Below are 13,631 nucleotides of genomic sequence, written 5' to 3' on the forward strand. Positions count from 1 at the left end.
GTGTGTTTTTCCCCTTTGTCCCACAGAATAGTAAAGATATGTGTGCTCAAGGGGTTGATTTAATAAAATTAATAATTCTTATTACTTATTTTATTTTTTGAGATGGAATTTCACTCTCGTTGCCCAGGCTGGAGTATAATGGTGCAATCTCCGCCTCCTGGGTTCAAGTGATTCTCCTGCTCAGCTTCCTAAGTAGCTGGGATTACAGGCATGTGACACTGTGCCTGGCTAATTTATTTTTTGCATTTAGTAGAGACAGGTTTTCACCATGTTTGCCAGGCTGGTCTCGAACTTTTGACCTCAGGTGATTCACCCACTTCGGCCTCCCAAAGTGCTGGGATTACAGGCATGAGCCACCAGGCCTGGCCAAGTACGTTCTTAAGTAAAATTAGCATTTCCTTCATTAAAAGTGCATGGTAGTGAGGAATACTATGACAACTAACACAGCTTTGTGCCATGTCGTAGTTCAATGTGCCAGTAGTTTAACACCATTATTGCTTTTGCACCGTTAGTGCCATGATCAACACAACAAAAAAGGGCAAATAATGTCTTAGTATTATTATGAAAATAGTTCTGCTCTTACGGATCCTCTGACAGGATGTTGGAGATTCCACAGAAGTCTACAAACTGTGTTTTGAGAACCAATGAACTGAAAGTCTATACATTGATAGACTTTTGATTTACATTCAATTCCTTCAGAGGCTCTAGACAAGTCCATCACACTTTGGAAGTAAGAGGTGAGCTTTATACATTCTTTTTTTCATGGCCAAAAACTCTAGCCTACTGCTTAACACACTGTTTAAACTCTCCCACAGTATTCAAAACAAGAAAGATTTGATGGTCCATTCTGAGTCACTGATCAAATTTGGCAATAGGATTGAGTTCCAGATCCTACACATTGAAAGGGATCATAACAAACCAGAAACCATGATGCACAAGAAATGAGGAAAGATACAGAAAGAGTTTGTCCCAGAGAAGGGAAAATGAATGAAAATGCATAACTATTTTCAGCTAATACATGAGTTGTCATATGTAAGAGACAATGAATTCAGCCTCTGTGGCTTCAGAGGGCAAGATATCATAATGACCAATAATGAGGTACATTCTTACTCAACCAAATAACTTCCTAATAAGTAGTGTTACTAAAGAAGAACAAGCTAGTTCATGAGGTCACTGGTTCCTGTCATTACAAGGCTATAAGCTGAACTCAAGTGACTGCCAAACACCAAACAGGACATCCTTGGATAGGGACCAAAGGCCTGTACTCCAAGCGTAACCTTGGGAGTTGTGAGTGAGCTTCCAGTAAGCAGTTATCAACAAGGCTGGCGACTCACACTCTGAGGTCACCCTCTCAAGGTGAAATCAATGCCTAATTAAAGGCATTTATGCAATTATTGGGATAATTCGTGTACCACACAGCAGACATATTGGATGAAAGGCCTGCCGTAATCCAGTATGACCTCATCTTAACTAATTGCATCTGCAACCACACTATCTCCAATAAGACCACATAGTAGGGGCTAGGACTTGAAAACATCTTTTGTGGGGGACACGATTCAACCCATAACAATTACTAATGAAGAATAGGTTCTAGTGAGATTCCTTATTATATCTTAATTAATGAAATCTGTTTCTCTTTTATTTAAATTACAGAAAAACCTAGGCAACATTGCCTATATTCCTTTTCCCTCTTATCCTTCCGCATTCAATATGATTTTTAGAGTATGGATGTAATCATTGCACAGTAATTGGATTCCTAATACTACCTGATGGCAAAGTGCTTCCAATGTGTACACTAGAATTGAGGTAGTGTGTAGGCTTTGTGACCAGATGCATCTATATTCAAATTCTAGATCAAAATTTGGGTTGGGAGGCTTAGACTGGAGAAGACTTGGATTTATGAAATTCGAGTAAGTGTTTCATTCTCGCTGAGATCACTACAATATTAGAAAGAGAAGATGATAACAGTGACTATGTCACTGGGTCGTTATGAAGTCAAGCAAGAGAACGGACTTGAGGCTCAAGTTTTACGAACTCAAAAACAGGTTCCAACTTAGACTCAAGCCCACAGATGTATTTAGTTTTTGTGTCTATTCTTGGCCCACACAGAGCTTTCACATGTTTTACTTGCTTGTTAACCTTTTCAAAAGGGAGATTTTGTAAGAAAAACTGCATTTCCAGCTTCTTTTGGTAGGCCTGTACTGACATTCCTGGGAGCACAACCAGCAGGACTATGAGCTGCGATGGAGACCAAGAGACAGCTGCCACTGATCATTGGACGTGCTTCTCCATTTTATTACATTGGAATTTTTCTTGTGATGGGACAAAGAGTGAAACATTTCTTAGGTTCAGGATTCTATCAAAAGTTAGAAAACGAAAGCTATACTGAGAGAATCACATGGCTCAGGATAAACAAGAGGAAGTGTATTTCTTTACAGAAGCTAAGAATATTCTTACATTTAGTATTCAAATAAAGTCTATCTGTGTTCAAAGCATATGTCCTAGGGTGCCTTTATAGAACAAACTCAGCCTGAATAATTGCGATTCTTACTCTAATATGTTATACAACATTAGGAAGTATTATGTCAGCATCTACTTAGCTGTTATTTATTTCTCTTCCTCTCTTCTATTTAGCAGTATATGAATTACTTTTATGTTCATTAAATTTCTCTGTGATGTTAAAGCACTCTATCCTATAATTTTGCAGTATTATCTAATAAGTTCCAAGTATCTCCAATCTAAGTATGAATTGCTTGTTTTTATCTCCCCATATTTCCAGGCTTAGATTTAAATCCATATTAAAACGCTTAACTCTTGTAGTGATTTTTAAAGTTTCGTAAGTGGAACCTCATCAATGAGCCCAAGGCAACATTTCTAAAACATCAAACGCCCTGACAGAAACCAAAAGATGTCGTCGCTCTCAAGACGCATGGTGTCACGTAAACACACAAAAGATATGCTGAGTGCTTCATTTTCATCCAGATGTCTTGGCAACATGCAGACAGAACCTTTAAGGAACTGAATGATGGGTCATAGCTAGTATGTCCACCATCTGCTGCGGGACACCACTTGTGCGAGATTTTAAAATGGACTCACAGCATAAGATCAATTATAACGTCTGGAAGCCAGCCAGTTCGCATTTCCTCCTGGAAGACACCACCATTGGCTTTTATAGCTTCCTCTGAGGTCAAAAACATTCTGACTTCATTTAATGGCATCCATACGTGCCCAAACACCCAGGCTAGAAACTCAGAGTTACTTTTGAGTCATTGTTCTCCTTCACCTTCCTCATTAATTTAGCTACTAAGTTTCATGAATTCTACTCTACAACGTCTGTGGAATTTGTGTCATTTTCTCCTTCCTCACAGTGTTAATAATTTTTTTTTTTTGAGACGGAGTCTTGCTCTGTCGCCCAAGCTGGAGTGCAGTGGCACGATCTCAGCTCACTGCAAGCTCTGCCTCCCAGGTTCACCCCATTCTCCTGCCTCAGCCTCCTGAGTAGCTGGGACTATAGGCACCTGCCACCATGCCTGGCTAATGTTTTGTATTTTCAGTAGAGACAGGGTTTCACCGTGTTAGCCAGGATGGTCTCGATCTGCTGACCTCACGATCCGCCCTCCTCGGCCTCCCAAAGTGCTGGGATTAGAGGTGTGAGCCACCGCGCTAAGCCGCAAATAATTTTTTTAACTTTTCATTTTTCTGCCTCCCCCCACCTCATGCTGTATTTATGATGTGTGTATATTTTTATATTATATGTATCTGTGTATATTATATCTATATTTTCCCCACAGTTTTCTATTGTCTGATAAGGTCCAAAGTTCTTACCATGACATCTTCTGGAGCTGGGCCCTTGTGTAGCCCTTTAACCTCAACTTCTATCATTTCAGACCCCATTCAGACCTCTCTCATTCATTCACAAATTTCACAAATATTTCTTGAACACCTACAATATTCCAAGTGCCATTCTAGGTTCTGGTGATGCAGCAGTGAACAAAACAGACAAAAATCCCTACCTTTCTGGAGTTTATATTCCAGGAATGTATTTGATAGCGATATGTGATATGACAAAAATAAAAGAGAAGAGGATAGGGTGTAAGGGGGAGACTGCCATTTTACGGAGGAGGGTGAGGGACCCATTCCAGGAAGGATCATCACCTAGAGACTGTAGGGGCTGGAACAAGTCGGTTGGGGAGGCTGGAGTAAAAGCTAGGCCAATGTGGATGCAGAGGTAGGCAAGAGAGAGGACTAGAGGGAGGAAGGTGAATTAGGGAGGGGGAGTGCCAGGTCAGGCAGGGCCTTGTTGGCCATAGTGAGGACCGGTTTTTACACAGAGTAGAATGAGGGCCGCTGGAGGGGAGGTTTGAGCTAGAGAATTGCATGATCTGTCTTGCAGTATAAATGGATCACTCTATCTGCTATGCAAACAGATCACACTATCTGCTATGTCAAGGACAGATTGAAGTGGGGCAACCCTACAAGAGATGAGGGGGACTTGGACCATGGTGGAAGCTTCTGAGCTGGTGAGATGTGCTGGGTTCTGGATCCATTCAGTGGAGCCAAAAGGATTTGCTGATACCTTGACACCTTGGCTGTCACTACAGACAAGTGTCAATAGTGCCTCCCAAGCATTTGGTCTGAAGGATGCACTTGCCATGAACTGAGAACAGGAAGGCCATGGGAGGTGCCTATAGGGTCGGGGCATGGAGGAATAAGAAGCTCAATTTGGTATACATTGACTGTGAGATACTTATTAGATATCCACATGGAGATGTTAAATATGCAGTTGGAGATATGTATCCTCCCAACCTAGGATTTGCAGCACTCTTGCTAAATACCTCATTCTTTCATGTCTATATGCCAGTTTATACATTCCCCTGTTAAGGCCTCTTCCTCTTCTTTGCTTGCTGAAATACATTTTCTTATTGGCCTCTACCACTTATTGAAGCGCATTTGCAATGATATGTGTGTGTGTGTGTGGTGTGCATTTGTGTTTTGAGACAAGGTCTCACTCTGTCTCCCAGGCTGAAGTGCAGTGCACAATCATAGCTCCCTACAGCCTCAAACTACTAGGCTCAAGCAATCCTTCTGCCTTAGCCTCCTGAGTAGCTGAGACTACAGGCACGTGCCACCACACCCTGCTAACTTTTTAAATTATTTGTGAAGAAGTCTCACTATGTTGCCCAGGCTGGTCTCGAACTCCTGGCCTCAAGTGATCCTCTTGCCTTGACCTCCCAAAGTGTTGGGATTACAGGCATGAGCCACCGTGCTCAGCCCGTAATGGTTATTTTAACTTATTTATTCTGTTACCATACTGTCCTGCTAATAATTCTCAACAAGATGCCTGATACAAATAAATGATCAAGAAAAGCTCATTGAATAGTTGAAACCTATGGGGGGGCCATAATCTTCTGCATTCAGTGGTTAGATTTCTTGAAATACGTTGCTATTTCTCCTCTTCCATAAAAAGAACTCTTTGGCGCATATCGTTTTAATCAATGAGAATTAAATTCTATTTTTGTTGATGTGCTTTTTTTACATTCCCTTGGGCATGCAATTTATCAAGCATGAGTAATATCTGGCACACAGAGTCTCTAATAGCTTCCTTTTTATTATTAGATCAATGATTGTCTGAATTACTGAGAAAGGAAATATCTAGGAAGAAAATGCCCCTAAATTCCTTGAAATCATGCTAAAAAGAAAATATGGAAGTATAGAAACATTAACAATGAAATTGCTTTGGGGCACTTGAATCCTTATTTACGGAAACTTGGAACAAGTTTAAAAGTGTATTTTCAGCAGCCAGTGACTTAGTAATGATCGTTTGGTTTCTGAATTTTGAATGCATTTATTGTGTCTTTAATGTTTGACATATGTTAAAAGATGCATTTAGAAGAAAACTAATTTTAACCAACTAATTCTTTATTCTACCACTCTATTTCTACCAGCCCACCAGTCCCTCTCCTGAGCCTAATCCAGTTAATAGCTATTTTTCCATTTTCCAGAGACTGTCTAAGCCTTAATATAGACTTATATTTATGTCTACCTTATTTTTACATAAATGGGATTCTACTATGTATTTTTCTTTTTCTTTTTTTTTGATGGCACAAAACCAACATTGTCTGAGTTTTATTATTTGATCATCAGAAATTCTGTTGACAGCACAGGTCAGAAAACTGATTAGTTCACTTAAAATATCTTAAGATGCTTAAAAATAATAGTATTTTATAATAGCATGCATGCTTATATATATATATATCAATGTACCTTTTTCTTGTCAACAGCTTCATAATATCCCATCGTACAGGCATATCATAATCTAATTAAACAATATCCTACAGTTAGGCACTTATTGTTGGACATTTATTGTTGTAACAAAAATGTTTCCATGGCCCAGGCATGGTGGCTTATGCCTATAATCCTAGCACTTTGTGAGGGATTCTAAAAAAAAAATGAAAAAAATTAGCAGGCATAGTGGTGCATACCTGTAGTCCCAGCTACTTGAGAGGCTGAGGTGGGAGGACTGCTTGACCCCAGAAGATGTGGCTTCAGTGAGCTATGATCATGCCATTGTACTCCAGCCTGGGTGACATAGTGAGACTCTGTCTTAAAAAAAAAAAAAAAAAAAAAAAAAAAAGCATATATGCAGTTTGAACAATTTTGTGCATATAAGCACTTTGTAATCTTATACATACACACACACACACACGCATGTACTTAGTGCTAATATAGCTAGACTTAGACAGGCTCACGCTCTGTTGCCCATGCTGAGTACAGTGGTGAGATCTCGGCTCACTGCAACCTCTGCCTCCTGGTTCAAGCGATTCTCCTGCCTCAGTCTCCCAAGTAGCTGGGATTACAGGCACAAGCCACCACACTTGGCTAATTTTTTTTTCTTTTTGTATTTTTATTAGAGACAGAGTTTCACCATGTTGACCACCCTGGTCTCAGACTCCTGACCTCAACTGATCCACCTGCCTCAGCCTCTCAAAGTGCTGGGATTGCAAGCATGAGCCACCACCTGCCTGGCTAATTCAGACATTTTAAAAATACCTTTGCTATTATAATTTCCTATATACAACTGACAACTCTGAGAAACCCAGTAAAATACACTGGAGTCCACAAACACATGCTGCATACAGTCTAATCAGGACCCAGATTTCTATTATCAAAGCCTCATTAATGAAGCCATCCACATTCATTGTCGAGATTGCTGCCTGGCCAAAAAGCAAGCAGCAGATGTTGACCTTTCAAAGGTTAACTTAATAGAGTTGAATTTGATTTAAATCCAATCACTGTTTCCACAGCCGCTCTGTGGGCCCAGATGGAGGCTGTAGGAGTGATGTCACAGTGTCGCATGGCATGGCTTGATGCTCTGGCATGACTCACACCCATGCTCTGAAAGACTCCATTGTCGTTTTGCTCCTGGGTGGGGTGGGATTTGACTCACACACTGACTCAGTTCCCTAGCACACCCTGTATCTGCTGTTGGAACTTTTCATTCGGGTCATTAGCTCCATCACACCCTCCTCCCTGGCAAGCAGGTAAAGGTAGAGACCCCTAATCTACAATGGTCTTTGGCTGTGAGAGCCCCACTGCAAAATCCAGCTAATTCTTGGGGTCTCGTATCCTTTCCTCCTCTCTTCCCCAGCCTCCAATCCCATCAAAATTTAGCCATGTTTGTTACTCAGCTCCCTAATGATACTTTAAATGCAAAGGAGTCATGTAAGAATAAATCATCAAGCACGGTATGGGCAGTATTATGAGTAAACATTTCTGTTAAATTGATGTGCTTAATTATGGCTATATAATTTATTTGTAAATAAATTATGCCAGAGTGGGCACAGTTTAAGCTCTAATCCCTCCTCACTAGGGAGATGAGAGTTTTACAACTTGGGAAGCAGTTTTCAGATTTTGGTTAGGTTCTTCATCATCTGTTAAAGCTGTGTGTTTTTCTTTTTCCTTAGAGTCATTTCTTTTCTTTCTTTTTTTTTTTTTTTGAGATGGAGTCTCACTCTGTCACCGAGGCTGGAGTGCAGTGGCACCATGTCGGCTCACTGCAACCTCCGTCTCTTGGGTTCAAGCAATTCTCCTGCCTCAGCCTCCCAAGTAGCTGGGATTACAGGTGCCCACCACCACGCCTGGCTAATTTTTATATATTTAGTAGAGACGGGGTTTCACTATGTTAGGCAGGGTGGTCTCGAACTCCTGACCTCAGGTGATCCACCTGCCTCCGCCTCCCAAAGTGCTGGGATTATAGGTGTGAAACACCGTGCCCAGTCTTTGCTTACAGAGTCATTTCTTTACATGTTTTGGTTGACACAGCTATGCCTGTTATAAAACAAATTCCTTGCTGCCAATTCTTGGTATTTTAATGTATTCCTTTGCTTTCTCCTTCCTTTCAAGAGATGCTCCTGCTTTTCACCAAACACTGCCTTTTATTCCCCATTTCCTGGGTGGTGCCAGCATCTGCATTAAGTCAATGTCCATTTTATGTTTGTTCAGATCTTTCTCTCTCACTAGAGATTTTTCTGCAATTGGCTCTTTTCATGGTGGGAGGGGTGATTTCTCTGCCCTGCAGGAAACTCATTAGTGAGTCAGGAAAGACTGGCTCTCAGGCGCAGTCATAAGGAAGAAAGTGCTCCCTGACAACACACACACACACACTCACACACACACACACACACATGCACACACACACACACATACATACACAAATGAGTCTCTGTGCTAATTGCCACTTCTGCATTTTAAAAATGACTGGGGCCTGGCAGAAAGGTCCCCTCAGGGCTGGGAGTGGTGGTTCATGCCTATAACCCCGGCACTTTGGGAGTCTGAGGCGGGTGGATCACCTGAGATCAGGAGTTCGAGACCAGCCTGGCCAACATGGTGAAACCCCGTCTCTACTAAAAATGCAAAAATTAGCTGGGCGAGGTGGTGCGTGCCTCTAATCCCAGCTACTTGGGAGGCTGAGGCAGGAGAATTGCTTGAACCTGGGAGGCAGAGGCTGCAGTGAGCTGAGATTGCGCCACTGCATTCCAGCCTAGGTGACAGAGCAAGGCTGTTTTTTTTTTTTTTTTTAAAAAAAAAAAGGTCCCCTCAGCATCTTCCCTCTTTATTCCTTTTAAATCCTGTATTGCACACTGGAGTTGTCCGAAGCTGAGGTTTGGGATGTTGGCAAGTGGAAAGGATGGAGCAGTCGTGCTCCCAGTAGAAGGGGCGAGGCAGGAGGAAGGCATGTGAATCTCATCATCTGGGTAGAATGCTGTTACAAGGCCTTGATCCTTTTCCTTAGAGTGATGCTTATTTATTTTGAGCCATGGTTTTTGGTTTTAGTGCCTTTCCTAAATTCTTCACAAATTGGCCAGTTAGAAGCACAAAATGCCATTCACAGGAACCATGTTTTATTCCACCCTCACCCTTTCATTCTATGCTTTACAGGTACAAAGGATCAGGGAGAACCAACGGCAGACATGTGCTATATCCCAACACACCTTGACTCTTGCTCTCACTGGAAGCTCAGCTTAGGGAAAAGAGATCTTAATAGGAGACAGAAGACCAGGACGCTGGTTTTGATTGTGCCCTTCTCCAGCTGTGTGGCCTTGAGCAGGTGACTTCACCAGTCTTGTCCTCCTATTTGTGAAAAGACAGCCCCAACTGTCTGAAGGTGGAAGCCTGGTTCACGCCTCTCAAGGTCCTTTCTCACTACGATATCTATGAACCAAGTAGTTATTAGGTTGGTAACAGAAGTAATTGCGGTCTTTGCCATAAAAAGTAAATTTACTTTTTAATAGATTTTGATTGGGTTCATCATCTGTTAAAGCTTTGGGTTTTTCTTTTTGCTTAGAGTCGTTTCTCTTTTTTTTTTTTTTTGAGATGGAGTCTGACTCTGTCACCGAAGCTGGAGTGCAGTGGCAGTCAATTTACTTTTAATGGCAAAGACCATTAAAATGGCAATTACTTTTGTTACCAACCTAAATAGTTAATGTATTACTGCCATCATTGTAGCAAGAAAAAAAATAAGTTCAAATAAGTGATTTCTCAAGTCTCATGAAGTAAAGAAGATACATTAATGGAAAATTTGCTATAAGTCAAATGATGTAAGTCAGACCAGATGAAATCCCCAAGCCAGGAGATTTGTTGACTACATTACTTTTACTTAGAAACAATGGCATAATAGAAGGGAAATGAGATGGTGTAAAATGTGCTCAGCATAGTGCCTAGGACACAGTAAGATGGCAGTCCCCAACCTTGGGGTCACAGACCAGTACTATTCCGTAGCCTGTTAGGAACTGGGCCACACAGCAGCGGGTAAGCGGCGGTAGGAAAGTGAGTAAAGCTTCACCTGTATTTATGGCCACACCCCATTGCTTACATTACCGCCTGAGCTCCGCCTCCTGTCCGATCAGCAGCGGCATTAGATTCTCATAGGAGCACAAACTCTATTGTGAACTGCGCACACAAGGGATCTAGATTGCACGCTCCTTATAAGACTCTAATGCCTGATGATCTGTCACTGTCTCCCATCACCCCTAGATGGGATGCCTAGTTGCAGGGAAACAAACTCAGAGCTCCCACTGATTCTACACAATGGTGGGTTGCATAATTATTTCATTATGTATTACAATGTAATAATAATAGAAACAAAGTACACAATATACGTAATACACTTGAATCATTCTGAAACCACCCCCTCCCAACCTGCCCCAGTCCGTGGAAAAATTTTCTTCCACAAAACCAATCTTTGGTGCCAAAAAGGTTAGGGACTGTTACAGTAAGGCATGAAGAAATGAATGCCTTTAGTGAAAATATTGACAGCTTCATTGTTATCTTTTTATAGAAAGCACTCCAGGGCCAAGTGTGGTGGCTCACGCCTGTAATCCCAGCACTTTGGGAGGCTGAGGTGGGCAGATCACGAGGTCAGGAGATCGAGACCTTCCTGGCCAACATGGTGAAACCCTGTCTCTACTAAAAATACAAAAATTAGCCGGGCATGGTGGCACATGCCTGTAGTCCCAGCTATCTGGAAGGCTGAGGCAGGAGAATCGCTTGAACCAGGGAGTCAGAGGTTGCAGTGAGCCGAGATCATGCCACTGCACTCCAGCCTGACGATAAGAGTGAGACTGTCTAAAAAAAAAAAAAAAAAAAAAAAGCACTCCATATGCTGTATCTAATCAGGTGTATTATCTATCTATATGGTTTCAACTCAGCAAACAGGCACATACATTTTAATTTAACATTAGGCACTACATCTCCATGAATGATGCCTCATTTTAATTCCACATAATTGTGGTCTAATTTGACTACAATAGATAAAAATTGGAAAAATATGCTTACTTGGAGACAGGATGGTCTAATTATAAGAGTACGGGCTTTGGGGCCATGTGAAGTTTTTCCTTGCCACAAAAATTAGAGACTACGGTTTGACATAGTGCGTCTTTAGAAACAGGGACATTTTCTGCTATCCTGAGATGTTACTTGTCACATAAAGCTTCAATTTGTAGCTAACCTAATCCAGGGTATATTTGTCTTTGGAATGCAAAATCAAGTCTTATTCACAGTGAACTTTCACCTTTGTTCCTTCATCAGTTGATTGCTTTACAATGTAGAAAAAAAATGTTAAAGATTTGGCTTGAGAGGTACCCAAACTCAAAGACACAGAGCTCCGAATTTGATCCTAAAACATCAAAAGCAAGATTCATTACATTTGGTTGTCTCTCTCAGTGCTTGCAAAATGACCTGCCATCTTTAGGCTCAACCAGGTGAGTATTTAAGCCAAGAGAAGTCTGACCTTTTAATACATTGGAGCTCCCATTGTATGAGCAAGTGGGCTCTGGAGATGTTCGCTGTCCCAAGTCCATGCTATGGATCCCAGGGGCTGAACTGAGTCCCAGATGCCTGCGTGAGTGAAGACCTGCAGTGTCCCTACTCAGCCTTCACAAGAAGTATATCTCTCTGTTCTGTCTTGTTATGGGGTTTCACTTCATTCACCTGAGACCTTCACCAACTTTTCCAATACCCACTAGTCTATTCTTCCAGGGCTGGACCCTGTTTTTTTAACGGTTCCTCACTCCTCAATGTCTGCCCTCCATCACCAAACTCTGTTCCTTGAGCACACCCAGAAAAACTCCCTGAATCTTACAGTCACCTGATTCTGAAAGCCACAGCTTCCTCAGTGCCCCAGATGCCCCAAGCAGGGGATCTGTGTCTGGGCTAAACCCTTGGACTTGTGATTCCTGATCCTAAACCCACCTGACTGAGCTGTGTGATCCAGGGTCAGCCACTTCTCCACACATACCTCCTTGCCTTCTGCCCTCACCTGCCCCACTCTAGGCCCACCGGCCTTCTTCCTAGCTTCACTGGGACCTTTTAAACTTGGTCCTACTTTTGGTCCTTCATGTTAGTTGAGGCCTCTGCTCAATGCACTCTGGCCTCCTAACTAACATGATTTGCTACTTCTTATCACTCAGGTCTCAACTTATGTCTTAGTTCACGTTGTTATACCAAAAATACCACAGAGAATTATAAACAAGAGAAATGTATTTCTCATGGTTCTAGAGGCTAGAAGTCCAAGATCAAGGTGCCGGCAGATTTGCTGTCTGGTGAGGGTCCGTTTCCTGGTTCACAGATGGCCATCTTCTTGCTGAGTCCTCACAAGGTACAAGGAGTAAGGGAGCTTTCTGGGTCTCTTCTAGAAGGGCATTAGTCCCATTCATGAGGGCTCTACCCTCATGACCTATTCACCTCCCAAAGGCTCCATCTCCTAACACCCTCCCATTGGGGGTTAGGATTTCAATATATGAATTTTTGCATTGGGGGTGGATGCTATAGATCATAAACATTTGATCTACAGCAGCTTATATGTCACTTTTTCAGAAAGATATTCTTTAATGACCTCAATTGCTTTCACATTGCTTTTTAAAAATCATTACACGGTGCTATGGTTTAAAGGTGTTCCCTAAAGTTCATGTGTTGTAAACGTAATCCCCAATGCCACAGTGTTGGGAGGTGGGGCTGGATAGGAGATGATGAGGTCATGAAGGGAGAGTCCTCATGGATTAATGTCATTATCACAGGAGTGTGTTAGTTATCTCAAGAGTGGGCTTGTTATCAAAGCAAGTTTGGCTTTCTCTTGCTCACTTGCACTCTCATACTCTGATCTTTTCACCTTCTGCCATGAGATGATGCAGCAGGAAGGCCTTCACCAGATGCCCCTACCTCTAGAACTGTGAAGAATAAATTTACTTTATAAATAAGTTACCATCTATTGAGTTCTGTTATAGCAACACAAAGTGGACTATGACACTTAGCATTTACTGGTAACTGACATGTAACTATTTATTTATTTTAATTATCATGTGTCTTTCTGTCTGTTTCTGGCCATTAACCTCCTCCATGCCCTGCCAACCCAATTTAAGTTCCATGAAAGCAGTAAAATCCCAGACATAAAAGATTTAGCCTCATCTGTTTCAGCCTCTGCTATATCCCAGCATGGAGGATAACTCTTGGCATATAGAAGTTGCTAAATAAATGTTTATGAAATGAGTCAGTGCTAATCCCTTCCTGGGTAGGAGGGAGGACACAAACCCTAACTCTGCTAATTTCCTGACTTTTGCCACCATGTAGTCACCTCA

The 13,631-nt window shown here is 41.8% G+C and overlaps 1 protein-coding gene and 1 long non-coding RNA gene across 4 annotated transcripts in view; one reads left to right on the plus strand and one right to left on the minus strand.

Annotated features, from left to right (window-relative positions):
- PSD3 (pleckstrin and Sec7 domain containing 3) overlaps positions 1–13,631 on the minus strand; it is a 727,754-nt gene that overhangs the window by 620,363 nt on the left and 93,760 nt on the right. The window contains exon 6 of one of the 3 annotated variants that reach the window (XM_054561279.2): positions 6,483–6,603. The exons of 1 other annotated variant lie outside the window; for it this stretch is intronic. The gene's annotated coding sequence lies outside the window, so the exon portion shown is untranslated. The remainder of the gene's footprint in view (positions 1–6,482; positions 6,604–13,631) is intronic. One more of the 3 variants, XM_063726550.1, reaches the window with a different exon arrangement.
- LOC134761910 (uncharacterized) overlaps positions 1–13,631 on the plus strand; it is a 53,680-nt gene that overhangs the window by 35,482 nt on the left and 4,567 nt on the right. The window contains exon 3 of the long non-coding RNA XR_010141064.1: positions 9,439–9,607. This is a non-coding gene — a long non-coding RNA (uncharacterized LOC134761910). The remainder of the gene's footprint in view (positions 1–9,438; positions 9,608–13,631) is intronic.

Source organism: Pongo abelii, chromosome 7 (genome assembly GCF_028885655.2).
Source record: "Pongo abelii isolate AG06213 chromosome 7, NHGRI_mPonAbe1-v2.0_pri, whole genome shotgun sequence".
NCBI classification, from domain to species: domain Eukaryota; kingdom Metazoa; phylum Chordata; class Mammalia; order Primates; family Hominidae; genus Pongo; species Pongo abelii.